This window comes from Martes martes (assembly GCF_963455335.1).
Source record: "Martes martes genome assembly, chromosome: 2".
NCBI lineage: Eukaryota > Metazoa > Chordata > Mammalia > Carnivora > Mustelidae > Martes > Martes martes.
In genome coordinates this window covers 47,242,254-47,267,156 of record NC_137889.1, presented here as the reverse complement: position 1 = coordinate 47,267,156, position 24,903 = coordinate 47,242,254, and positions in this window count along the sequence as shown.

Here is a 24,903-nt window from a genome sequence, read left to right as displayed (position 1 = left end):
ATTTCCATTTATCAAAAAAAATCATTAAAAGACTGAAAAAGCAAATATAAACTGAGAATATATGTCAGTTTCAGCATCCACGTCATGAATAAAGAATTCATTCAAATTAAAAAGAAAATTATAAATAATCCCCCCAAAATGGGCAAAAGACTCACACAGACACCTCATGGAAGAGAAAAGCCAAGGAGCCAATAAAAGAGAGAAAAACAGATAATCAACCTCATTAGTAATCAGAGAAATGAACATTTAAACTGTAGCGAGGGGGCGCCTAGGTGGCTCAGTTGGTTATGTGTCAGACTCTTGATTTTTCGCTCAGGTCATGATCTCAGGGTTGTGAGACGAAGCCACACATCAGGCTCCACGGCCAGCACAGTCTGCTTGTCCTTCTCCCCCTTCCTCTGCTCCCCCCACCCAAATAAATAAATAAATAGTTCTTTAAAAGATTTGATTTATTCACTCGTCAGAGAGGGAGAGAGAGAGAGCACAAGCGGGGGGAATAGCAGGGAGAAGGAGAAGCAAGCTCCCCACTGAGTAGGGAGCCCGCTGCAGGGCTCAATCCTAGGACCCCAAGATCATGACCTGAGCCGCAGGCAGACGCTCAACCAACTGAGCCACCCAGATACCCCAATAAAATCTTTTTTTTTTTTTTTTTTAACTGCAGTGAGAGACACTTCTCACCTACAAGACTGGCAAAAATTTAAAATTCTTTCAACATCAAGTTTCTACAAAGGCGTGAGCAACCAGAACACTGGGAGGCAAGCAAATGGGTACAGATACTTTGGGAAACAAATTGTCATCTTAGCGAGGCTAAAGACACACGCACAAACCAGGGGCACCTGAATGGCTCAGTCGCTTGAGTGTTGGACTCTTGATCTCAGAGTTATGAGTTCAAGCCCCACCTTGGACTCCACCAGCATGGAACCTACTTTAAAAACAACAACAAAAAAAACCCTTAAAAGATAACAAACCTTGTGACCCAAAAGTTTCACTCCTGATCTGTACCCTAGAGAAACTGTCACAGACCCAGGGGAGACAGATACACGAAAGAATGACTAGTGGTGTTTCTGCAACAGCGACAAAGTAGAAATAACTCAGGTCTTCATCAACAACATTAATATTAAAACATTAGGGCATTCTCTTACAGTGATCCTCTGTATAGCAAAGTAAATGAACTACAGTTTACATGCTACGACAAGGTTGAACTTTTAACATGATAGTAAGCAAGAACGCAAGTCAGGAGTGAAATCGTTATTACCAGGGCTTGAGGGAGGAAGAAATGGGGAGTTGCTTATCAATGGGCATAAAGTTGCTGTTAGCCAAGTTGAGTAAGTTCTAGAGATCGGCTGTACAACATTGTGCTTGTGGTTAACAATACTGCTTGAAACACTTAAAGATCTGTTAAAAGGGTAGATCTCATGTTAAATGTTCTTACCACAATTTAAAAAAAAAAGAATAATGTAATAAATGTTAATGGAAAAAAAAGCAAGTCAAAAGAGTGCTTACAGTCTCATGTAATAATACATAGTATATATAATTATATATATAATGATTACATATATATAAATATAAATATATTTATATAAAATAAATAAAGATAAACCTGAACAATGTACTGCTTTGGAATGCTATCATATTTGGTAAAACTATAAAGATAAGTCAAGGAATAATGAAATAAAAATGCCAAGATTTCCTTCTGAGTGTAAGAAAACAGGATATGATTCCAGGATGTGTATAGGAGAATTTCAAATGTAAGGATTATATAACTTTTATTACACTGGATGATGGGTCATATTTATTGTATCTATATACTATTTTGCATCTACTTTATGTTCAATTATAAGATTTTTTTTTTAAAGATTTTATTTATCTGACAGACAGAGATCACAATCAGGCAGAGAGAGAGGAAGAGAAGAAGGCTTCCTGCTGAGCAGAGAGCCCGATGTGGGCCTCGATCCCAGGACCCTGAGATCATGACCTGAGCTGAAGACAGAGGCTTTAACCCACTGAGCCACCCAGGTGCCCCAATTATAAGACTTTTAAAAATAAGTATTCATTCATTCAGCAAATACTATTGAATCACTACCGCATCTCAAGCACTGTTCTAGGTGCTTAGAATACCTCCGTGAATAAAACATCTCTCCCTGCCTACCTATGCTTGCAAGGGGTCAGTCATAGCGCAAATAATAAATAATAAACATTATGAATAAGTAAACAAGGTGGCATGTTCCAAGATGTTCCAAGATGAGAAGTTCCAAGAAGAGAAGTAAACAAGGTGACATGTTCCAAGATGTTCCAAGATGAGAAGTGTTATGAAAAAAAAATGCTGAGTAAGATAAATAAGAATGGGGTGTTGGACGGGAAGTTTTGCCAAATCTGGGTGTAATCTGGGTGAAAGGAAGAACCACATGAAGGCTCTAAGGCAGGAAAGCGTCCAGCAGTTTGAAGAATAGCTGGGAGGCCCCTGTGGCTGAAGTAAAGTGAGCATAGAGGGGAAACAGTAGAACATGGGATCAGGGAGGTACTGGTTAGGGGTGAAAGTGAGGGGTGAATGATGACTACAGCGTATGTAGGGATTTTGAGCAAAAGAATGATGTATTAGCTTCCTGTTGCTGCTGTAACAAATTGCCACCCATTTAGTGCCCCCCCCCCAACACAAACTTAGTATCTTACAATTCTATAGTTCCTCTGGGATAAAGTCAGGGTTGGCTGTTTTTGGAGGCTGGAGGGAAGAATCTGTTTCTTTGCCTTTTTCATCTTCTAGAGGCGGTCCTCATTCCTTGGCTCCTTCCTCCATCTCTAAGGCCAGTGATTTAGCAGCACCCAAGCTCCCACCATCAAACTGCTTTCTCTCCGACTCTAACTCTACTGCCCCCCTCTTCTAAGTATCATTGTGATTGCACTGGACCCACCCTGATAATCTCTCCATCTTGACAGCCCAATCACAACTGCAAAAGTTTCCTGCCATACAAGGTAATACATTCACAGGTCCCAGGGATGAGGATGTGGATACGGTTGGGACGACAAAGAGACCACAAGAAACATGATTGAACGTATTTTAAAGGGGATTTTGCAAGAGTCAAGGTAAGCAATTAGGAAGTTACTCTAATCATCCAATTGAGAGTTGATGGTGGCTCACACCAATCTGGTTGGGGAGGGATGTGGGATCAGATACTGGATATATTTCTAACAAAATGCAAACATTATCTCATTAAGATAGGATGTGGGATGTGAAAGAAAGGGAAAAGTCAAGAGTGAATCCAATTGTTTTTTTCACTTGAGCAACCAGAAAACTCAAATTACCACCAGTGTATGTAGAGAAGACCATGGACCAGTACATTTTGTGGGGGAAGATCCCATGTTCCATGTGTACACTGAGGGAGACCACAAAAAATAGACACATCCTTATATATAATCCTCCTTGGTGATGTGACTCTGCCACTTGTGCTTTTGAGGGGTGAAAGTTACTTCTCCATCCCTTGAAACTGGAATGGCTTTGTAACCAACAGAATGGGGCAGAAGTGACACCATGTGACTTCCAATTCTAGCTTCAGGAGCCTTGGGGCTTTTCACTCCCACTCCCTTGGAAAGCTGCCCTGAGACTGCCAAGAGACTCTCTCTCTCTGAGAGGGAGAAGCAGGCTCCCCACTGAGCAGGGAGCTCCATTCAGAACTTGACCCCAGGACCCCGGGATCATGACTGGAGCAAGGAGTCTGGTCTAGCTTGCATGAGGATGGCCAACCAAGGAGAGCAGGGACGATTACTCCTGTGAGGCCCTCCAGAGCAGCCAGCCACCCACAGGCACCAACCACCAGATATGTGATTGAGACATCTTACACCACACTGGCCAGTTGAGTTTTTAATGGTATCACAGTGTCTTTTTCCTTTGTCATTCTTTTTGTTCTCATTCAATATTGCTTCTGGGTATGGCAGTATGCAGAGATTGGATTCCCCTGCCTCCTGGTTTCTGATTAAGGCCGATGGAGTGCACTGGCTGGAGATCCAAGGCCATTTTTTTTTTAATATATTGCAGGATCATAGACTTAGGATGCTTTAACTCCTCACAGTGCCACTCAATCTTACACATGATTGTTGTTTAATATTTTAGTTTCTGATTGTTTTTATAGCCACTGTATTAATTGCATGTATTCTAATGAAGTCAGTTCTTACAGATGTATACAATGTGTCCTGTCATTTTTCACCATTTCTTCTTAAAGAACACTTCTTATCTCTCAGTTACATTTAATTTTTCCTGAGTTCGCTCCTTAATAATTCTTTCAGAGCGTTCTGTGAGGGGTAGACATTTTCGCTTTATTTTTCTGAAAATATCTTCATTTTACTCCGACCTTTGAACATAGTTTAAATATAGAATTCTATGTTCACATGTATTTTCCTTTGGCACTTTATTATTTATTTGTCTTTGACCTTTATTGTTGAAAAGTCACACATTTAGTGGCTCTAAAAAAACTCAAATTTATTATCTTCCAGTTCTATAGTTCCTCTGGGATAAAGTCAGTCTGTCAGTATTGGTTGTTTTTGGAGGCTGGAGGGGAAAATCGGTTTCTTGTCTCTCGGTCTAATTGTCATTTCTTGGTAAAGGACATATCTTTTTCTCTGGATGCTTTTAAGATATTATCTCCATCAACCCTTTGCCTATGGTATGTCTTCGTGTGGCTTTATTTGCATTTATCCCACTCAAGACTAATTATACCACCTGAATCTGATATACTTGTTTTTTTCATAATTCTGTAAAAATTCTCATCAGTACCTCTTCTTATGTAAACTGTTAAGAGCAAACAGGGCGTTGTGGGTCTCTCTTCTACCTTCGAAGCATCCTAAACCACCCCTGTGTTACTCAAACAAGACTATTTCTAATGGCCTATTCACATGGCTTGTGTTCTTTTGTAACCTCCAAAGGTTCAAAGTCATGTGTCAGTTTAGTTTCATAGTTGGACCACAACAACCTTGGATAGTTTTGGTTTGGTTTTAGTTAGTTTTTCTAAAGTTTTTAAATCCTTTTCTATTTCTTAGCTGGGAGAGCAAGCCCACACCTTCTTCACTATGTGGCCAGATTTTTTTTTAAGGTTTTATGGGAACCAGGGTCAGGATTAGAATGAGACAGGCTCATGCAAGGGCAGGGTTGGATCCTGCCTTTATTTAAAATTTTAAACTTCTGTTCATCAAGATTTTTTCATGTTGATTTTTACAGCATATTGAATTAAATGTGATTTATCTTGATGACCAAGGTTTTTGGTAAAGTTTGCACCCAAACTTTGCTCCACTTGCCTCACCCTAGTCCCAGCTCCACCTGGAATCCTTACAGCCCTTCAAGAAAAAATTTGCTGACCCCCTGCTGTTATCTACTGCTTAGATTCCATTCGTCTGGAAGACTTTCTTTTTATAAAAGGTCACTGACTTTGGTTCTAATTTGACTGATTTAATTTTAGACTACTGCCCAGATACCATCCTGGAATCTCTTTATTGAGCTCCTGAGTAAGAGACACCATTTCTCAGATTCCATATCATCTCTTGACAGAAATTATCTCTGAAAATCCTCTTATGTCTGAAAACGATTTTAGCTTTACCCCTGCATTTACTGATAGTTTGACTAGGTATAAAATTCTAACAGCAAACTTATTTTCCCCCTGAACTTTAAACACTTCATCCCACCATTTTCTAGAATCTATTATTACTAACAGGAAGTTGCAGATAAGAATTCTGATACTAGTCTGATTTTTCACTGACTTTTTTTCTCATGAGCAATATGTTGCCATCTTTGCGTCATCCTTTGTGCTCTGAAATTGCCTAGTGATGCATCAGGTGAGGGTCTCTAGTCAAATGTCCTATTGAGCTCTGGGCAGGCTCTTGCATTTTGAGGCTCATACTTCATTTTTCCTCTGGAAATGTTTCCTCTCTAAATACTTTGATTAAATTCCTCTTAATCTGATGTTGAACATTCTTACTTGATCCTCTTTGTTCCATCTCTTTCCACTGATATTTTCATTTCCAAAACCATATTTTTTAGTTCCCAAGAGCATGTTCTTTTTTTAATCTGTTCATGTTCCATGGCACATTCTATGTCCTTATCTTATGGATAAGCATCATGATTTAATCACTGATATCTCCAAGATTCTACTTGATGTAGTAGTTTCTACATCGATTTCTATTTCTATTTCTATTTGATGTATATTTGATGTATATTTCTATTTGATGTATATTTTTTAGTAGGAATTTATAGTGTATATTTGTGACCAACAGAGAAACAGGAATTGCTGGGTTTACTTTTATAGGATACATATTCTAGGGATGCCTGGCTGGCTCAGTCAGTAGAGCATGTGACTCTTGATCTCCGGGTTGTGAATTCGAGCCCCACAGTGGGTGTAGACATCACTTAAAGATAAAATCCTTTTTTAAAAAAAAATAAGATACATATTTTAAATTTTAAAGCAGTCATTTCTTTTTTATTTACTTTTTAAAGATTTTATTTATTTATTTAAATGAGAGAAGGGAGCAGGGAGCCCCATTCAGCACTTGGATCCCAGGACCCTGGGATCATGACCTGAGCAAAAGGCAGACACTTAACTATCTGAGCCACCCAGGTATCCAACCATTTATTTTTTAAAAAAATTAAATGGGAATTGATTTTCATCCTCCTGTTTGAGGTAAACATTGCAGAATGTCAAGATGACCAGTTAAGTTGGAGGCATCGTTTTTGGGGCCATAACCAAAGTAAGGCATCTGGGTTGGGTGGGGCATTGAATCCAGAATGTTAGCCTCAATAATTCCGTATTCATCTCTTCATATTCTCTTCTCCCTCAATATTCAAATCTCTCTTCTAGAGAGTTCTTATCTGCCATGCCTGCTACTGTAAAGACAGCTGCTCGCTGTCTCTCTCTTTCTCTCCATCTGCCCCCTTTTTAATGCTCATGTACCTATTTGGGGGGGATGGGAGGAACCCCGAGTTCTGCCCCATGAGGGAAAGATCACATAGAATGAGAGTCAGGAAATGTGGTGTTGGCCCTATTTCTGGCCACTTCTTTGCCTCATGAGGGAAATACAGCCTCTTGCTAATCAAAGAGTGGGTCTTGACCAGCAGCCTGGGCATTATCTGAGGACTTGTTAGAAACGAAGATTCTCAGGCCCTGACTCAGACTTAATGAATCAGATTCTGCAACCTAACAAATCTGCAGGTGAGTTGTGTGCATCCTAAAATTTGGTTGACATTGATTTAGCCTCTCTGAGCCTAAATTTTCTGTGAAATGAAGTTTTTTTTTTTTTTTTAAAGATCTTATTTACTTATTTATTTGTCAGAGAGAGAAAGGGAGAACACAAGCAGGCAGGGCGGCAGGCAGAGGCAGAGGGAGAAGCAGGCTTCCCGTTGAGCAAGGAGCCCAATGTGGGACTCGATCCCAGGACCCTGGAATCATGACCCGAGCTGAAGGCAGCGGCTTAACCAACTGAGCCACCCAGGCGTCCCTGTGAAATGAAGTTTTAACCCCTACATAATCTTACTGCTCTAAAATCGTACAGTTTTATCAGTGAAAGAAAGGAAAGAGATAGCCCCTCTTTCAGAAGGACCCAGTAACTATCTTTTCAGTCGTGTCTCACAATTAGATCCTGTGAGTGAAGCCATGAGGTGTCTTGTGGAGGTAATGGAGAATGGCGAAAGCTGTCCACACGTGGATTCAGGGACATAGGTGTAGTCAGAGAATGTTCTCTAAGAATTGAGTGTCATCGGTTCCACTGGTGCCAGCCACATCTGGAGCCATTTGGGATCTCTGAACGCCACTTTCATCCTGGATGTTGTCTTTGAGGTTGTTACATCTGAAAGGCCAAGAGTCTTTGGAAAGTCTTTGCAGAAATGACAGGAGCTCTCTGAAGATCTGAGAAGAGCTGCATCAGAAGAGAATAAATGGGATTCTAATTAGAAAGACCACCACAAAGAAACATGGGCATTCAGCCTTGACTGTGACCTTCAGGGAGGCCTCTGTCCTTCTCACTTCTGCTCTCTAGCTCTCTTAACTAGTCCTGAGAGACACAGAGATTTCTGAAGCCCCCACGCGGGACAGAAAGGGCCCCTCCATGACATATCGACACAGAGTGGTTGTAGTTCCGAGGGCATGGCAAGATCTATGACCACCAGCAGTCCCCAGGGATGTCCCACTGGAGCCAGAAAAAGGTCTGCCCCATGCAGGAGCTCCTGCAGAGGGATTTTCTAGGGCAGCAAATGATCAACCCCCTCTTTGTGGTTCCCGAACCACCCATTACACTGTACATATATCACCCCTGTGATTACAAAGTAATTTGGTGGCTATTTTGTTAGAACAACACAGAAAGCTATTATGATTCAAATGCATAGGAGTTCTTGTGTATTTATTAACAGTTTCAATCAGCCACAATCCTGTCTTAGATAAATACGATAGATACGATGCAGATCCCACCAGTGTAAACGGAAGGTATGTTATAGGGGAAGCCATGTAGGGTAGATAAGCAGAGCCAGTCTGGAATACCCAGACATAAGTTCAGGCCTTGGTTCTGATTAGAGCCCTGGACTCCTCTGTAGATAGGAAAACCAAACTAGATGATTCCTCTCACTTCTCTGTGCGAGAATTTTTCACAAGTCAGCTTTGTAACTACACTTCATGAACTGCCTTGTGTTCTTTCTTTTGTGAGTGTGTTGATTACACCGATAGTTTGAAAACACATTGTGAGGCACCTGGGTGGCTCAGTGGGTTAACCTCTGCCTTTGGCTCAGGTCATGATCCCAGGGTCCTGGAATCGAGCCCCGCATTGGGCTCTCTGCTCAGCGGGGAGCCTGCTTCCCCCTCTCTCTCTGCCTGCCTCTCTTCCTACATGTGATCTCTGTCAAATAAATAAAATCTTTAAAAAAGAAAAGAAAAGAAAACATATTGTGGGCAGAGATCCTGTATGTTACTCCCTTTATATCCCCATTGAGATCTAATCAGAGCTCAGGGTACGACAGGGACCATGTAAGTCTTTTCGCAGAACAGATGTGTGAATGAATGGCCTTGTTTCTGTCTAATCTCTACCCCATCGTTCCGGACAAAAACAAAACATTTTCTTCAACTCTGTGGCATCTGGGTCATATAACTGACTTTGCTTCAGAAAGCTGTTTGCACTTGTCTCTTTCTCTTTCCCTCTAAAATGAATAAATAAGTAGTTAGTAAGGGAGGCCACCTGGGTGGTGCAGTCGGTTAAGCATCCAACTCTTAGTTTTGGCTCAGGTCATGATCTCGGTGTCACAGGATCGAGCCCCGCACTGGGCTCCACACTCAGCATGGAGTCTGCTGGAGATTCTCTCTCCCTCTGCCTCCCCCAATTGTGCTCTCTTTCTCTCTTAAAAAAAAAAAAAGAAAGAAGGAAGGAAAGAAAGAAAGAAAGAAACCTTGAAAAAAAGAAAACTATTTGCACCAAAAATCTTACAAACATTGGCTGCCATCAGTGGTTCTTTGCCTTATAAGCAGGTTTTTGTATCTGCCAGAGGCCAGGCAGGCAACCTGAGGCACTCTCAGAACTAGTAATTTGAGAGTTTTGTAAAGGAACTGTTTTACAAGGGTGTGAGCAAGGTTTAGGAAAAGCCTGAGGGATGATGCACTAGGAGCCTGCCCTGAGGGGGAGCAGCAGGGTGGCCCTCACCAGGCAGAGGCCTAAAGGGAAGGTGGAGGGAGCAGGTCCCGGCTGCAGGGAGAGCTGAAAGGAGAGGCCCCCGAGGGGGCAATGAAAGGGATGAGCAATGGGATGCTGCCTGGAGGCTTGGGACAGGATGGGGGTGTGTGCTGAGACAGAGCCAGGAAAAGCAGCCCCAGAACCTCCTGTCCCTCTGGCCACCTGTCTGGTGAAGCCTGGAGGTACGCAATTATTCCAGAAAAAATTCTGCAGTAATAACCCTCTTCCCTCCCAAGGCTCCCGGAAAGGTCAGAAAATTTATTTTTGGAAGACGAATGACAGTGCTGGAAACAATTTTGTTTTCAATGAGATTGCGTGATCAGAAAAAGTGAAGCAAGGAAGTCACAGACCAAACCACTGGAAGCAAAAGCAATCCTTTCCAGGAGCATCTCAGAGAACCTCCAGGCTTGGGGCACGTGGGAAGAGAAATGCTGGCCCAGGGGGACAGTTACCAGGGTTCATCACGAAAGGGAATTAACTCTTTTCTCCATGGCAGCTGACCCCCCAAAGTTAAGCATTTTGGCTCGCAGTTTCCTTGAAATATATTCCCCGTATTTCTATCAATAAGTAATGTTCTCATTAGACCTCTGTTCCTCTTGGACTAGCAAATCTAGCTCTGGAATAATCTAGCTCTGGACCTCTTTCTGGACTAATGAGACCATTTAGGTCCTTCCCATCCCCACACCCACTTCCTCTCTGGGCATCCTTCTCGCTGGGGTAGAGCTGTAGTCCAACACAGCAAGGGCAGTGCCTGCATGGAGGGTGGGGATGGAGGTGGGGGGGTGGGGTGGGAGTAGGGGTGTGGGGGCTGTGTGTGGGGGGGGTGGAGGGGGTGAACCGGGGGTGGCGGTGGGATGGGGGTGGTGGTGGGGTAGGGGGTTAAGGGGTTTGGGAGTGCTTCTAAGTGTGCGTGGGAGAGACTAAGGGAGCAACGGATACACGTTTAAAAGGCTTCGGTCTAAACCACCTGCAGCAGACTCGGAGGGAGACACATTGTGCTGCACCCCAGAGCCTTCCACACCCCAGGGTCGCATCCACACACCCTGAAGAAAAAACCTGACAACGGTCACGCGACCGCCCCCTGACCCCCATCCCCAGCAAGAAGCTCAAAGGGAAATAAGAACCTGAGAGTTTCAAAGGGGCGGGGGGTGGGAGGTTGGGGGAACCAGGTGGTGGGTACTAGGGAGGGCACGGATTGCATGGAGCACTGGGTGTGGTGAAAAAACAATGAATACTGTTATGCTGAAAAGAAATAAAACATTAAAAAAAAAAAAGAATTTGACCGAAGAAAAAATCTATGCCAACTGTTTATGCAAACCAAACCATGGTAACGTGCTTGCACGAACAATTCTGAACCTTGCTGTTTCTCCCTATATGTTTTTTTTTATTTCTTTTCAGTGTAACAGTATTCATTGTTTTTGCACCACACCCAGTGCTCCATGCAATCCGTGCCCTCCTTAATACCCACCACCTGGCTCCCCCAATCTCCCACCCCCTGACCCTTCAAAACCCTCAGGTTGTTTTTCAGAGTCCATAGTCTCTCATGGTTCAGCTCCCCTTCCAATTTCCCTCAACTCCCTTCTCCTCTCCATCTCCCCATGTCCTCCATGTTATTTCTTATGCTCCACAAATAAGTGAAACCACATGATAATTGACTCTCTCTGCTTGACTTATTTCACTCAGCATAATCTCTTCCAGTCCCGCCCATGTTGCTACAAAACTTCAGTATTCATCCTTTCTGATGGAGGCATAATACTCCATAGTGTATATGGACCACATCTTCCTTATCCATTCGTCCGTTGAAGGGCATCTTGGTTCTTTCCACATTTTGGTGACCGTGGCCATTGCTGCTATGAGCATTGGGGTACAGATGGCCCTTCTTTTCACTACATCTGTTATCTTTGGGGTAAATACCCAGTAGTGCAATTGCATGGTCATAGGGAAGCTCTATTTTTAATTTCTTGAGGACTCTCCACACTGTTCTCCAAAGTGGCTGCACCAACTTGCATTCCCACCAACAGTGGAAGAGGGTTCCCCTTTCTCCACATCCTCTCCAACACACGTTGTTTCCTGTCTTGCAAATTTTGGCCATTCTAACTGGTGTAAGGTGGTATCTCAATGTGGTTTTAATTTGAATCTCCCTAATGGCTAGTGATGATGAACATTTTTTCATGTGTCGGATAGCCATTTGTATGTCTTCATTGGAGAAGTGTCTGTTCTCCCTATATTTTAACCACAAATTATAAGATACTGGAAAATTCTCCCTGTTAGCCCAGAGAGAGGCTTCCTTATTCTTTATTTTGTTTGTTTACAGCTCTATATTACTTCACAGTACTGATGTATGTTATTTAAACAATTTAAAAACAATTATTTAAACAATTGTTAAACATTATTTAAACAATTTAAAAATGATTTAAAAATGATTTAAAAACAATTTTAAAAATTATTATTAAACATTTATTTCTGATAGTTTAGGTTGCATTGTCAAACTTTCTGATCTTTGTCAATTGGATAGGAGATAAATGATAATTTGGAGTACTTTTAGTTGCCTATACCTAATTATGAGGGAAATTGAACAGCTTTTCCTGTATTTAAGAGACATCTGCATTTTCCCTTCTGTAAGCAGCCTGTTTACATCCTTTCCCTTTCTTTCCATTAGCTGTTGGTCTTTTATTAAAATAGAAACCAATGTCCAAATTTGGGGGCTGAAAAACAATGGAATTAAAACTTGTTTAACATTTCTGAAGTAAAAAAAAAAAAAGCAATGTAATTATATTTAGATGGCAAATCAATTTCACTGTCTTAACATGCAGCATTTTTTTAACTTCACAAATTTAGCTTAACAGAAAAGAAATACACGACTAAAGCCACTAAACTCTTATAATCTGAAGACTAGAAAGAATCTTCCACATTATTTAGTGCTATTGCTTCATTGTATGGGTATAACTGAGAGAAGTCAAGGCAAGCAGCCTTAGTTAATAGAACTAGTTAATAGACTAGAACACCTCCCAGATTGCTAGCCTGGGGATCTTTGCACTCTATTTTGTTGCTCCTTTTAATCTGCTATTTAGAGAAACCAAAAATTTCTGTCCTTGACTCAAAGTTTCTTTTCAAAAAGATATGGGAACAGCCAGCACCAAACCCTTTGAAGAAACCGGGGACATCTGAGCTCAATTTTGCTGGGGTTCTTTGCCTAACTGCTTCCCTGGCTCTCCCAACCTTGACCTTAAACTTCTATAAAGGAAAGTGTTCAGCAACACTGGGTAAATGAACAAATATTTTGGGTTTCTCTCCTGCGACAGACAGGACAGACCAAGGCGGCCGGGGCAGAGGTGCGGCCCGGAAAACTTGAGAGTCCAGCATTGTGCTGAATCCTGCCATCCAAGGTAAACATGCAGCTGAGTAAAATTTCAGGCCCTTGGCTCTTTGCCTCTATGTCTGATCCCTTATAAAAGGACATAATATTTGATGAGAAACAAAAGATGTGAGCGAACCAGGTAATAATCACGTACTGAGAATAGATACAGGAGCTTAATTGTTTAGGTCCTGGATTAATAAATGACATGAGGTAGAAACTCCAAATGAAAGGACTGGGCAGAAGCAGTGTGTTGGGAACAATATAGCCCCTTCTTAGAGCTGCAGGGTGAGGAAGGATACTTTGGAGGGTGAAGAACCAGAGGGCAAGCTCTCTTCTTTGAGTACGGAAGAAATCAGTTCATGCCCACATGTTGTTTTGGCAGTCTCTGAGGAAAAAAGGCACTCCTATGCGAGAATGAGAGGATGGGCTGGGCTGAGTTGCACCATGAGGGGGAGAGAGTAGCAGACTATCTCTGATGGATCACACAGAGGACTGTCTTAGCAGTAGTCCCGGAGAAAACTGCCTACACAGTCAGGACTGCCCTGTACAGTTGGGCAGCTTGGGCACTGATCAAAGATACCATTTGAAAGAATGCCTGGGCTGAAGTCCAGCCTGCCTATCACTACCCAAATTACATGGGGGAAAAAGAGTCTTCTTGTAAACATAGCTTCAGGGCTGCATCTGCCTGGAGGGGAGCACTTTTTCCTAATTCAGGCAAAGGTGTCCCATAGACTCCTGGCAGCCTGAGCTATTTTGATAAATGCAGACTCTTAAGTCCTTGCCCCACCCCAACGGCTCAATCAGAATCTTCCCCTTAACAATATCCCAGGTGACTTGTACACTCATTAGTCTGAAAAGCACTGCCCTAAAGCCCAGGAGAACATATCTCACTTTGCAGAAGGGCAAACAAACACACAGGAAAGTATTTCCTTAAGAGAAGAGATGGGATTCCATTTAGGCCTCTTGACTTCCAGCCCATTACTGACTTTTCCAGTAACCTTTTATTAACTCTCATCTGTTTTATCCTAGCAGCACAGCCCAAGGACACATGGCCTGAGTCCCTCATGACTTTTAGGGCTGTAAGCCTCCCGGAATCCTCAAGACTTGGGATTTTTTTTTTTTTTTCCAAGTCTCCCTGTTCACTTTGGAATGGGGATCATCAGATTATACCCAACCCAGCGCCGTGGAGCTGCTCCTGCCCTCTCCTGCTCAGAGCGCCAGTCCTCAGATTCCAGCCAGGCTCCAGGTCTGAGAGCGTGGGAGAAGGCTGCAGCACACGCATGCGTGTTGAGGTGCGTGGCGCGCGCAAGCAGGAGGAGGGTGTGCGGAAACGCGGCGGACAGAACCACTCTGCATGCACATCTTACTCTTCGACCTGTCTCTTTATTTAGGATTTTCGTACTTTTCTGAGGGCCTCAGCCATCCCCTTAGCTGGTCATACAGTCCTGAAGAACCTGCGCTCAGTGTTCTTTGCACTTCTCATATGTGCAAACAGATCGTATTTCTGCACTTGGGGTGTCTTTCAACTGAAGTTATTCCATCATTGTTGGTATAATTGCTCTTTCAGTTACTCCCTCCCTCTCTGTGTCTCCCTCTGCTAAATTCAATCACCTTACTAGTACTGCTAGCCTATAGAAATAGGGAAGGAGTGCCTGGGTGGCTCAGTTAAGCGTCTGCCTTCGGGTCAGGTCATGATCCTGGGGTCCTGGAATAGAGCCCTACATTGGGCTCCTTGCTCAGCAGGGAGCCTGCTTCTCCCTCTCCCTTTGCCATTCCCCCTGCTTGTGCTCTCCCCTCCCTGCCTGTGAAATAAATAAAATCTTAAGAAGAAAAAAAAAAGGAATAGGGGAAAAGTCTTGAGGCAAAGGTATTGAGGAAGGAATTCAGAGTTCTTAAAAAAATTCAGGTGCCTTGTAAAATTCAATGCAAATTGAATTCTGCTTCCAAATTATTTATTTGGAGTAGGGAGCATCATTCCCAGTTAAATATCAGCTTGCCACTTCTCAGAGAAAAGCTGTTATGTTTTTCTCCTTAGCATGTTCTCATTATCTTTCTTTACCATCTCTTTCCCCTTTCCCCTCTCCCCTTGCCCACTCTCTCCTTTCCCTCTCTTTCTCTCCCCTCCTCCTCCCACCCTGAAGGGACCACTTCCATTTCCTCTCAGCTGATTATCATTTCCCAAGCTCTCCGTTGTGAGTCCCTGGGAAAGAAAGGAAGACAGCGGAAACAGGTGTCTGCAGCGGGCTTTCCCAGTGTGAGAGCCTGTTCCCAAACAGGGGCTCCTCCCCTGCCTCCTCCATCCCTCCATTCCTCTTGGCTCCCGGGGCTGGAGCCTGGGGACCCAAGGCGCTGGTGCTCACAGAGGCCGCCAGGTGTCTCCAGCTGATGTACCTCCTTGCTGAGGAAACCACTGGCTTCTGTCCCTGTTCACAGACCCTCCCCCACTCTTCCCCCCCACCCACTTCCATCCATTTGTCAGGCAGGCCAAAAATTGCTGAAGGAGTTTCCACCAATACTTTCTATCAAAACAAAAGCCAGAGGAAGAAACTTTGTCTTAGCTTGAGAGAGCAGGGGTTGGGGTCCGAAGTTTAAGAAAAGTGGAGGCTTGACATTTTTGGTCACCACTGGTCAAGGACACAGCAGGAGGGCTGGGTGGCTTTGTGACCTCCTCCAGGCTGCTCATGCTCTTGAGAGGAGGCTTTGGACTCATACCCATTTTCTTCTCTCTCTTCTCACCTGCTTGGCCTTCAAAGCAAGAGGATGTTTCTTCCAGAGGGAGTCTCAGCTCACTGATAATCAAGTTATAGGGGATGTAGTGAGGAAGGAGACATTTTTTCATCAAAGGTGCCAGGCCTGGCCCACGCCACGTATTTCCTTGATTTGGTCTGTCCCTTCACCTCTGTGAATCTGAATTCTATGGGACACCAAATTAGGATCATGCTGGTGACCTAATCCACAATTTTGAAAGAATCATGTTAGGTAATGTATGTGAAAGAATTTTGGAAAATATAAATTGCTCTAAGAGCAGAAGGAACTGTTAATATCAAGTTATTGCTTAAGGGCTATGTGGATATAAGTTTGGGTGCGAATTCCTTACCAATCCAAGCATTTGCAATAAAATCAGGGAGTTAAGACCAGAGCAGTCAATAACAGCTAATAATACAAGGAACAGTGGCATAAGGGACAGTACAAATGAGTAGCTATATACCTATGAGGTGTAAAAAAAAAAAAAAAAATACACCATAGATGGAAGAGTGATTTGGGAAGTTCCCATTGAAGAGATGGGAGCTTACAGGGGTTGAATTGTGTCCCCCCAAAAGATATGGTGAAGTCCTAACACCCCAGACATCACATGTGATCTTATTTGGAAAGAGAAGCCTTGCAGATGTGTTCGTTAAAATGAGGTCACACTGGATAAGGATGGGCCACTTAATCCAACCTGACCAATGTCCCTGTAAGAAGGCAGACACAGACCCAAAGAGAACACTATGCAAACACACACACATACACACACACACGCACGCGCACGCACACACACTCACACCCCAGCAGGGACACCACGTGACAACAGAGGCAGAGCTTGGAGAAATGCAGTCACAAGCCAAGGAAGGCCGAGGGCTGCTGGCCACCACCAGAAGCTAGGAAGAGGCGAGGAAGGATTGTTCCCTACAGATTTCAGAGGGGGCACAGCCCCCCTGACACCTTAACTTCAGACTTCTGGCCTCCAGAACCACGAGACCAATTTCCGTTGTTTCAGTGCACCCCGTTTGAGCCCAGTGTTCAAGCAGACTTCGGAACCAGGAGCTACCCAGGGTCTCATGAGCGAGGCTCTATCCCCACAGGCAAAGCAGAGAAGGAAGAGATTCTCCGTATAACATTAGACCACAGAGAAATGGTCCCCAGTCAAGTTAATCATTTCTCAATATGCTCTAATATCCTGGAAAAATATCTGTCTTCCATCTGGATAGGATCAGCAATTTCTATTTTACTATCTAGTAATCAGTATTATCTTAACTTTGCTACCCTGTGTATTTGATTTGGCTGTACAGACACTTTTTAAACTCCTTCTCCTTGCCCATTACCTATTTATTGTCCCTGAAGAATCACACTGACCCTGTTCTCATTTTTTTTTTTTTTAAATCAGGGTTTGGCTTTCACATGTGTTGGTGTTCAGATATTAGTGGTACTCAATTTCCTGGTAAATTTTGACATTTAGCTCTGAGGAAAGCAGCATGAACACTGTAATAAGAAACTCCTGAAGCTCTATGAGCACTGTTGGACCCTCAACCGATTTTGCTTCCAGGAAATCCTGTTCTCTGAAGAAGCTGTTATGGTCTATTGGACCATTATCCTACCTTGAGAAAGATCTAAGAGCCGTATTTACACGTTCAGCTGTCATAGATCCAAAGTAGCCATTAGTAATGATTAGGTAAATAGAACAACTTCAAATGTCCCTAAATACATATTTGCAGGATAATAGGCTATTGGGTGAGGTGTTCCTCTTTTAAATAAACCCAGTTTTTGGAGGAAATTCTGGCTAGGCCACAAGCACACTGGGTAAGGTTGCCTTCGGTTGTGTGTCTTACCAGTTAACATATCATGGCTTTATCTGATCATATCGTGGCATTCTTCGGGTTCACAAACGATGATGTGGAGTATGCAAGATGGACTTAAGGCAAATCTCAGGATACAAACCAGTATTCTAAGTGTTAGAGCAGGGGCTTTTGCTGACATGCCCCCAGAGTTAGTAATGGATGTCTGTTAGACATGTTAGTCTGTTAGACTAACATGTTGTTAGTTTCCTTGTTTCATAAAGTCTAACAGAAATCAGTCGTTTACGCTCAAGTAACAAACGGTCTTGTTCAGGCCTCACCTATGCGTTATAAAGATGAAGACTTTACAGTCTGCAGCCAGACTGCCTGAAATTTAACATGTTAAATATGAAACCTCGTCCAATGTCTTCATTCTTTATCAGTAAAATAAGGATGACAACAGTATCCAATCGTATGATTGTTGCAAGGCTTACCTGAGTGGAAGCAAGGTAGGCATTTAAGGCAGGGCTGGACATACAGTAAGTTCTCAGTAAGGACTTCTTATGACTTTTTGCTTCTAGCTAAATTATATGAAGTCCAATCAAGTATTTTACACTCATCAGAAACTCTACTTGTCAAAGGTATATATCTCAAATTAATTGTTATGAATTATTAAATAATGTATTTCCAAGATGCCTCTTAAAACCTGTTTTATGCAAAGGAAAAAAAACGAAAGGGGTCATTGGTGAAAAAAATATTGGAAATCACCATGCTTGGGAGATTTTTTAAGACTCTTTTGTTTACATTGTGTTGACATAGCATCCAAAACCAGAAGGGGAACCATAGAGCGAACACCTCCTCAAAAGAACCCAGTCCTTAGAAGCACTATAATCTTAATATAATAATAATAATTGTAACTTGGCCATTGGACACGGTGTCTCATCCCGGCTCTCTCGATTTCCCATTAAAATATCCAAGGACACTCAAAAAAACACAAAATGAAAATGGAAATTGATTAACACTCTAATACAAAAATCCAGGAGGGATCTCCTCTGGATAAGGAGCCAAAGAGAAGGAAAAAACTGCTCAGGATCATATGAAACTTAAAACACAATACACCAACATTAAAGCCCACGTTGGAGGGAGTAGCTACACGACAGTTGTCACCATCATCGAAGACTAGAAAGCCTTCCTGTCCACCCCCGAGCCAAGCCAGGTAGCTGCCTCTTTGTTCATTGTCTGAATTCCCTGGACGGCTTCTGCATTCCTCTACCATATCACTTGCCACATCACGTTGATACTATCTGTTTGTAGGTCCAAATCTGAATCTAAATTGTAGGAACCGTGTACTAGTCGTATCTGCATCTCCAGTAACCGAAGGGACCTGAACTAAGAGAGAGAAAAGTAGCTCTGGGATATGCAGAGGTGTTGACCGGAGCTGTTGGCTGAACACCTAGCTGCCCATGTGTGAAGTGAGATTCCACGTGGATAGAAAAAGAATCACCAGAAAGCCGTGGATGAAACAATTTCTGGAGCTCATGCAAAGCTGAAGATCATTCCTGCTTCAACCAGTCAGAGTCAAGAGCCCTCCTGATACGTGGATATGGGCGGGGGTGTGCTGATGGTGAGCAGGCTTGTACGAACTTGACATAGCTGATTGTTAACTTTCGGGGATTGTTTGATGTCACATTGGTAGATTGAAACTGGCCAGACTAGGAAGTAAACAGACACTGTAAATTGGATTTTATTTTTTTCGTTGAGAACCAGTTGTTAAATAGGCAGCGGCACACCGCTGAGCATGGTGTAGGGTCTTTAGAAAGAACGGTCCTTTAGTAGGTCAGTAGTTTCATCCGAGGACAAAATCTACCCTGAAAAGAAATAAAAACAAAAACTAAAAAAGCAAGCCTCAAAGGATCAAGCTGATCTACAAGGAACTTAACCTTAACTACCCTCAGTTAAGATCAGACATTCTTGAAGGTAATGCAACAAAATCCAGCTCTTAACACTATACCCACGTTCATAATCATATGAGTAGTCTTACATCCATTAAATCAATTTAATTCTTCTCACAAAGAAAACTCCAGGCCCAGAGGATCTCACTGAATTCTATGAAACATTTAAAGAAGAAATAAGACCAAGTCTATACAGACTTTTCTCGAAAATGGAAGAGGAGGAAACACTTCCTAATTCAAAATGCTATGAGGCCAACATCACCCTGCTATCAAGACAAGGCAAGAACATTCCAAGACATTACATTACATTACATTACAAGGAAACTGCAGACCAATATTCCTCATGAATATAGATTTAAAATACTTAACAAAATATTAACAGACCAAAACCATCAATAAGATACTAATAAATGATGAGCCAGTGTTGTTTACCCCAGGAGTGGGATGTCAGTTTAACATCTGAAAAATTAATGCATGTAAGTCACCGTATTAACACATTAGTGAAAGAAGTCAGACATGAGACTGTACTGTATGATTCTGTGTATATGAAATTCTAGAAAAGGCAAAACTGGAGTGGCAAGAAACCGATCAGCGATTGTCTGGGGCTGGGATGGAAGGAGGGGATGCACTGAAAATTGGCAGAAAGAAACTTTGGGGTCTAATGGAAATGTTACTTTTTTAAAAAATTGAAGTATAATGAATATACAGTATTATATTAGTTTCTGGTGCACAAAATAATGATTGGTCAAATGTTACATTTCTTTTTTTTTTTTTTTTTTTTAAAGATTTTATTTATTTATTTGTCAGAGAGATAGAGAGAGAGTGTGAGCACAGGCAGACAGAGTGGCAGAGGGAGAAGCAGGCTCCCCGCGGAGCAAGGAGCCCGATGTGGGACTCGATCCCAGGACCCTGGGATCATGACCTGAGCCGAAGGCAGCCGCTCAACCAACTGAGCCACCCAGGCGTCCCAAATGTTACATTTCTTAATAGTGGAAGTAGCTGTGTGATGTTTATCAAAATTGATCAAATGGTCCACTTAAAATGGGGGATCTCATTTAATGTAAGTCATACCTCAGTGAAGCTAATTTAAACATTTTTTCAGCCCAAATCAGCAAATACCCTCACGACAAAAGCAGCTTCTATAATCCTCTCCTTTCTCTAGGTCTCCTCTTTCCCTTCCTTGTTGAGCCTAGTAACACCTTAGCACAATGTCAACTCTGGGTGGCTGGTCCAAATGCCCTGGCCTGCCACCACCAGAAATGGGAGTCAGTCATGGATTTGCTCTGTGGAGAGTCTCTGAGAAAAGGTGAAGCATGGACTTCCATGCTCCTCCTTCCTTTCCTGCTTTTGTCAGGTGAGTGAAGCTTTAAGGCTGGGCCTCCTGATAAACTGTCTTCGGTTCAGTCAGAAACATTTACTCATTTATTGGGGACCATAAATATGTCAAGGACTGGACTTAGGAGTCAAGTGACCAGATTTTAGAACTGGTTCTTGTGTGAGCTTGAAGAAGTGAACAAGTTGCTTAACATTCTTGGCTTTAATATCATCCTTCAAAAAAAGTGAAGATCGAGAATTCCTAAAGTATTTCCAATAAAATCTACAGAATTACTACTCTTTTCTCACAGCATTGCTTCGACCTGTTCATCTGCTTTCTATGTATAGCTTCCAAAATCATGTCTGTAATATTTTAATGCCCAATCACATTCAGTTAAGTAGATTTAATATACAATAACACCTCATCAATCTAGCACTCAGCTCTCTAGATTTCTCAATTCTCCTGAATAGAATCAAGGATCAGATAAAAAGCTTTGAAACAGGGAGGAAGAGGGGGCTCTGAGTCGTCTAATGAAAGATTGGGGAATTTTTCTGAAACAAGAACCCCATTGGCTTCCTTAGGGTTAACTCCCTGGGAACTTTACATCCAAGCCCAAGTTAATTGGTTCTCAAAGCCATACTAGGTAATCATCAGCAGATTAAAAGGTCCTGACAAACCAATGACAAGGGAAGAGCTAGAAAAACCATAGAATATGGGTGTACCCATATCATACCCATTCATATCATTTGTAATAAAAACAAATGATTCTATTGTAGAAAATAAACTGTTCTGTACACATACTTCCAATATGTCCTGAGGGAACTGGTATTTTGAAGCTAAATACGATTGGGGATTACTAATCCCATTAATACTACTTTCTTGTGTTCTAAGGGACAGCTCCCAGATTTCCAGAAAACTGGATGGATCCTCCAGAATGACTCAACCTTTGAGTTTTGGAAAGATGTCGGCTGTAGTGTATCTTATTTAGCAGCTGTTTCATATGTGTAAATGTTGTGATCTTTACCGTCCTGAAGCTCCCTGAGGGGAAGGCCAGGTCATATACGTCTCTGTGCCTCCCATACAACCATTTTTGTCTCTGTTGTGGGACCACTGACACCACCTTCACACAGGTGTAGTTTGGCGAAGGGACCCAAGTGCCTAGACAGAGGCTGGCACATAACTGCTCCTCAATGAATGTTGGCAGAATGAATGACGTTAGTGTGTTGTGGAGTTCCAGAAGTGCTTGAATGGTTTATTGATTTAGGGATACTTGTGCTCTCTTCAAAGCTGTATCACATGCTTGGAGTGCCATCTTCTCTCTCTTCAAAATTTACTAATCTTCCCCCCACAATGTCTGAAATCCCACAAATTTCCAAAGATTTTCCTGAGAAGGTCTGATGGTTACTTTTCAATCCCACGAAGAATAGACCACAGACTCCCATGGCCCTTGTCCCTATGCTCTTCCCAAAATGTTCTTGCTCGGGGGAAGAACTCAAAATTTCTCTGATCTCTACTCATATGTAACAGAAATAGTTTACAGATTGGGCTTAAGATTTGTATTTTGACTTCTCTTTTCTCTTTCTATGTTCATTCACATCACGTGGTTTTATTACATGTTTTCAGCATCTTGGCAAAACATGCCTTTGTAATGATTTTTTTTTTTTTTACAGTTTCCTGTAGGAATTTAGGTGCTTTAAAAAATACCTTAAGAAATACAATTGAGGGAAAAAAAGAGAAATATGATTGAGGGAGTCAAGGATTCAAGCACTTCCAAAAGAGTATGTTCATTGGATGCTTTCTGACAGCAAAATAATTTAGAATGAAAAAGAAGAGTATTCACTTGTGAACGACACTTCTGCTAAATTCTGGGACAGGTCAAAAAGTCTGCTATGTAGCTCTTATACAGCTAATGCAGGGCTATGTGAGGGAGGGGATGCCAAAATGATCTAATCCAATGGAACAATTCTACATGAATATTTAATACATTTAATTTGTCTTTGTATAAATATAAAAATAAAACACATTTTAATCTTGGAAAATTCAAGAAAAAGAAAAAATGCCCCACATTCCCACCCTGACAAGACTACTTGTATACAAGTAGTATATGAGAAAGGCTATGGGTACAGTACCTAGTAGAAAACCCAGTTCCTGACCTGGAGGAGTTGTAGATCTCAGTGGAAGGAGACAAGAGCTACACAGCTGATGTAGCTTCAAACTAGATGAAACTCTGTATAGTTTCCAAGCGCTAAATGGACTTTTTAGAGTATTTACAAAGGAGAAAAAAATAGAGCCTCTAGTATCGTGGCCTCCAAAAGTGCTTCAAGGTACTATACCCCAAGTATGAGAAACTACCCAAAAAACAAGACCCTCTCTTCCAGGGACCCAATGACTGAGTAACAAGCATCGGGGAAATGTTCCTGCCACCAGTAACTCCCACTGAACATGTGGGAGACAAGGATTCTTGGCCCATCAGCTGTGATGTGATGTGATGTGATGTGATTCTTGGCCCATCAGCTGTGACCTTCAAATAGGTTGGGTAATGAGAGGTTTTGCAAAGCTTTATCCCTATTTACACCCCTACTTCGGTACAGCTTGACACCTCTGTAGAGTCCTGGCCAAAACAAATTCCAAGTTAAGCCTGAACATTTGGGCACATACTAAAACACTCCGCAGCTAGAGGATACTAAGTCCGCCATTCTCCCGGAACAAATGGCCGCCTGAGATAAGCAAGCAGTAATGAATGTTTGTACTGGAAAATTCTTAAAATGTGGACTTAGATGTGCATATATGTGCCAAATTTCCCCACTCGATGAAAAGCACGGCCTCCTTGATCCTGGGTGGGTGGCATTCTCTTTCCATGAAGTGGTGTCAGAGCTGCTCTCCATTCGAGGCATAAGAATTTGCTTTAGTTAGGATCTTTTGATTTATAACTGCAGTGTCTAGTTTGAAATTCAAATTCCATGCAGCTGAAATATCATTTGCTTCTCTCAAATCAAGTTTTAAAAAAACAATAAACAAGGTAATAAATGTCCACTCGAATATTGTTAATTCCCTGGCCAGCTAATATTTCTAAGATTCTTTCCAAATCACAAACATTATGACTTAACCCGGAGATTCCAGAAAATTGGGTAAACAGTGATTTAGGATAAGACAGAACAGGATCAGGAACTATCAGAGCTGTACGTGAGTCTTGGTAAGACAATGTCATAGCTAATTAGCTGGAGAAACACTATGCATGCTCCCACCTTCATGAAAATTAAATGAACCATTTGTTGAATGTCTTGCCTATGTTAAGAACTTGTATGTTCTTGCCTCTGGATTTATCGAGATGGAAACATTTCTCAAGGAGTTTACATTCAAATTTACATTCAAGATCGCTTATCATTTGATCTTAGAAAAATGTTAAATAGTTAATATTTAATACTTTCTTTGGTTAAAAAAATCTTTCTTAACCATCTCCATTTAAGGAGGATGGCAGTACGGCGCTTCAAATCCTAAAATCTAAAGGAGATCCTCATTATCCTAATATAAATGATCCAGGTGTCTAAGCTCTGATACCGTGTAAGGAAGAGAGAGAGCTGTTTTAATAAGAAAATGTTCACTAAATGAATTTCCACTTAAAAACTAGTGACCAAACATCCATCCCTTCTCATTCGGCACAGTGTTTATCTTATCCTTTGAGTCAACATTTTTGTTGGTCATTAAAAACATCCACATAATGCCAACTGGTTGCAAAATAGAATTGAGTCCCTTACCCAAAGAATTCACAAAGTAAATCAAGTTTACGTGGAAGAACTGTTCAACCTCATGCAAGGCCATTGGTAAACAAAAACTGCTAGAAATAAAATGGTTAATAGAAGAGAAAATCGTAAGAATGGTGACTAAAAATTTGCTCCAGAAAAGAATGGTCCAGGAGCACCTGGGTGGCTCAGTGGGTTAAACCACAGACTCTTGATTTCTGCTCAGGACATGATCTCATGGGTGTTGAGATCAAGCCCTGCCTCGGGCTCCACACTGGGCGCCGGGTGTGGACCCTGCTTAGGATTCTCCCTCTCCCTCTAC